Raw genomic sequence first — 4,599 nt, 5'->3', positions numbered from 1 at the left:
GCTCCCACAAAATATCGCCGAGTACTATACGCATATCAACCTATAGCTGAAGTTATCCTTCAGAACTCTTCGAGGATAAATATTTTAATCTAATAAGGTGTAAAGAGTTATTTTGTAGCACGCCGAGGGCGACCCAGAAGACTGTTTTTATATGAGGAGCCATCTTGCATTTATTCCTTCCTCCATAGCAGGCGGCGGCTGATTGGCTAGAAGCACTGGGGGAGAGCCAATCAAAATGCACATTAAAAGAGGAACCGAATGGAAAGAAAAAGCGAAGAGCGATAGTTTTATCAATAATATTGGATGTATTGTTGCATCATATGTGGCTCTACTTCATCTTAAACATAAACAATCACTAACCGATGTGTGTGTGTCCGTGGGTGTATATGCTCTGCAAGACAGGTATCACTTTCCCGTCATCACTGGTGTAAAGTACATTTACCACACAGTCAAAGGAAATAATGATGTAAATCACAAACCATCCATTTTAATATCAATGTATGTTAAGAAGCACTAGGATTAGAAATGCTGGTGTTTTATCTCTGTCCACCTCTGTATGTAACAATCAAATAACAGAAAACTACAACTTTCATCATCTATTACTTGTTAACCAAGCAAATATGGCATCAGAATCAGAATCAGAAATACTTTAATAATCCCAGGGCGAAATTGTTTTAACTTTGTACAAACAGAATATTTAACAACAACAATATTATACAGATAACATACTGTATATTTGTAAAAACAGAAATATAAAACAGTATATATATATGTATAGTTTTATATTCACATTATTCACATTCATTTAATGGATTGCACAAATGCAATTACAGTACTTGTTCTTTACTTGAGTAATTCCATTCTATGCTACTTTATATTTCTACTCCACTGCATTTCAGAGGAAATGTTGCATGTTTCACTCCACTACATGTTTTTGTTAACTTCAGTTACTAGTCACTTTACCGATTCAGATTATCCATACAAAACAGTATCAACAAATGAAATAACATATTTGTATAGATTAAGATACATAGCAGTTTACAAAGTAAATGCAATTAGTCCCATCTTTATCAGCTGCAACATTAAAGCAATATTAATTCATATAACAATATATCAATAATTATAATTTGATAATATAATATTCTGAAATGGACCATTCTGCATAATGAGCACTTTATCTTTTTTGCACTTTAAGTACATTTTGAGGCTAATATTTTTGTACTTTTACTTAACTTTTACTAACTTGTAAAAGAGTATTTCTACAGCGTGGTATTACTACTTTTACTTTAGTAAAAGCTCTCAGTACTTCTTCCACCACTGCCTGCCATTAACCCAACAGGTCTTTCTCCTATCAAATGATTTTATCTTCAAATGTGTTACATTTATTCTACTGGTTTCATGCATGTTCCCTATAATTGTTTGCGTTCAGTTCAGTTAAAATTGAACCCTGAGCTGACCATTGGCCTGAAAAACTATTTTAATAAATTGTCTTACCTTTACATTTGAGCATAAATGACTTGATTGGTCATCATTCCACGCCTCTTCAAGACTGCAGCTATGCAATACGCCTATAATTTAGATGATACAAAATGGCACTTACATGAAATTTAAAAACAGAACTAAAGTAACACACATCCACATCATCTCAACTGTGATTTTAACACTTACCAAGCACATGAATATTCACATATTACTGATTGTTGTCATAGTTTTACCTAACGTTGTTTGTGCTGCTGGTTTATTTCAAAATTCTCAGTTTATCAAATGCAACCCAATGTTTTTCAGCCACTACAGGGAAAAAGAAACACAAGAGTTTAAAGCAAAGGCAGACAGAAAAGGACAAGAAAGCTTGTTTCAGTGGATGACCTTTCTCTGTCCTCATAATATTTCATGGTCTTTTACACTGAAAGCCTTTTATGTCAAAGACTTTATTTCCTTCTCATAAAGCATCTTGAAGGACATAGAAGTCCTATCTTTCTGCAATAAATGTGATGATAAAATATTGCAAGTACAGCCTGACATATTTTAGACCATGTCCACCCCTGCTAGCATGTTCTTCGAGCATTGTCATAGAAACCAGGTTTTTTTCTAATTCACAGACCATGGTTGAGAACAGTCTGCAAAATACCCAAAATAATATTCATGAAAACACAAACAATATGAGGCTGCTATGCAGGAGAAAGCACTGCATGCATGTGCCCAATGGTGCATGAACAGCAAAAGATAAACTTAAAGAAGAGGGCAGGTTTGGGGATGACAGAGGTGCATCTTGTACAGTACATTGCATTATGAAAGCATCACTGCAGAGAGCGCCTGAACATAATTTGAATTTCAAAATACTTTTATTTATCACATAATGAGCATCCTGTCTGTTTTCAGAATTTTTGGTTATGAAACGTTGTTATGCAATGTCTAAAATAAGCACAGGGCAGTGCAGCTCAGAGTGTGTGTTCACATTTTTAATAGAGTAAATCCTGTTTTATCTCTTCGGGGCTTTGAAAAGTAAACTAAATAGGTTAAAATGCACTGTGGTGAAGTAGTCATTTTGACTAGATTACATTTCTAAATCAGAAGCAGATATGATTACCTATGTGTTGGTTTTATTCATCATGTTTGTTATATTTAAAACCAGCAAAATATGTGAAAGTGAAACATGCTCATCTAAAGGGAGATCTGTTCGGAGGTGGTTGTAGCTCAACAGCTTGAGATTTTTTAAAACCCATTATCTGACAAGTAAAAATAACGGCAATGGGTGATGTTCGATATAGGCTGCAGTTTTGAAATCTGGCGGCTTATGAGCCTAATGTTTGTCCAGCAGAGCATTGGAGAAAATGAAAAAGTTATACGTAATGGGCTTATTCATCCTCCTTCAGAATAAGGACATTATTTTTATGAAGTGCTTTGTGTGTAATGAGCTCATGAACCTGGAGGAGGAGGATGATGCATCAGCCACTGTAGAGAAAAAATGTGGCAAAAGTTTTTTCTCCTGATTTGATTCCTATCTAATCCTTGAGTGGGGTTGACACTCCCAGACTAAAGATGCCCCTTGTAACACTATGACGGTACATTCAATCATCATATCATATAGTAAAAGCCTAAAGCACAAGAGTCTTTCATGTGTTAGAGGACTCTAGTTTGATGATTTCACAATATGAAATATCTTTAAATGCTGGTGAGTTGGTGTGAGCTTTAACACCATGATATGAAGTACTACAGTATCCGAATGCCTCAAAGTAGCTATTCCATACAGTGACCTCAGAGTCATGGATCAGGGATCTGGACTTTGATTCCAAAAAGTGAATAGGTGAATATTAAATATGTAAATGTTCTATATTACATAGATAAATATGACATTATGAAATAAATAACTATATGAATACACTTTGTAAAATATATACTGTAGGCAAAACAATAGTTTGTGAATAACTCGATCAAATTATTTAAAAATGTTATTTAATCATTTTTATAATACAATTACATTCAATAGTATTTCGTATTTCATTACAGATATTTCATTTCAAAATGCCCTTTTTATTTCATATAAGCATGACACTTTTCAAGTCTTATTTCAAAACAACACTGTTTATTTCATATCACTTTTCAGTGGTATTGTCAATAGTTACCTTAATAGTTTACTTTAACAAGGCTACTGATGCTACCCACCAAGGTTAACTATAGTTGGGTCGGCTTGTGAGCTTGGATTAGCCTAATACTCAGCATCAAAGATAGCCCCCGTCGTTTCACTTTACCCTGCTAACACTGATCTTTACTGGTGATGCTAAGCTAACAGGAGCTAAGTAATTCTGTTAGCGGTTGTTGATCTTTCTATTTTAAGTGGTGGAGAGGGCGGTGACAACACCATCTTAATGAAAAGTGACACCAAATAAAAGTCCCATTGGATGAAACCAATGAAATACAAACAAAAAGACGAAAGGGGGCATTTTGAAATTTATTATAGGAATTAAGGATTAAATAATGAGTTAAGTTTTAATATCTTAAATTATTTTGCAAATTATTGTTTCATTTATGTTTTCAATGTATTCATATGACAATTTATTTATTTATTTAGCACAATTTAAAAAAATACACAAATACTGACAAAGAATACAAATAACATACAGTGCAGGAAGAGGCTTAAAACAATCATATGTTTTATCAAATGTCTTTCTTAACATCGAACACTATGGTGCTACATAGGTGAGTGTGTCACCTATGTCATACTTGAATTGTTAGACAGCTAACCATCAAATACATTTTTTCATTGAATTCTGCAGACAAGTACACAGAAAAAAGTAAGACAGTGGTACAAAAAACACAGGCAAGAACAGAAAAACCCCAACACCTCTCCCAACAACCCACGTCAGACACGGTCACAATGACCAAACAAGCAACCGAATAACATGTAACATAAGTAGATAGGTAAAGTTAAAAAAATAAAAATAAAAATAAAGATAATTGCAAAAATAATGTAATTCAAGAAAGAGAAAAACAACAACAACAAAAAAATAAAAATTAATAAGAAGGTTGGGGGGGGGGGGGGGGGACGTCCTCTCTCCTTCAGAGCATTAGGAAATGTCCTCAGCATCATCAGGAGTGACA

Source organism: Echiichthys vipera (genome assembly GCF_963691815.1).
Source record: "Echiichthys vipera genome assembly, chromosome: 11".
Classification (NCBI taxonomy): Eukaryota; Metazoa; Chordata; class Actinopteri; order Perciformes; family Trachinidae; genus Echiichthys; species Echiichthys vipera.
This window is presented reverse-complemented; position numbering follows the sequence as displayed.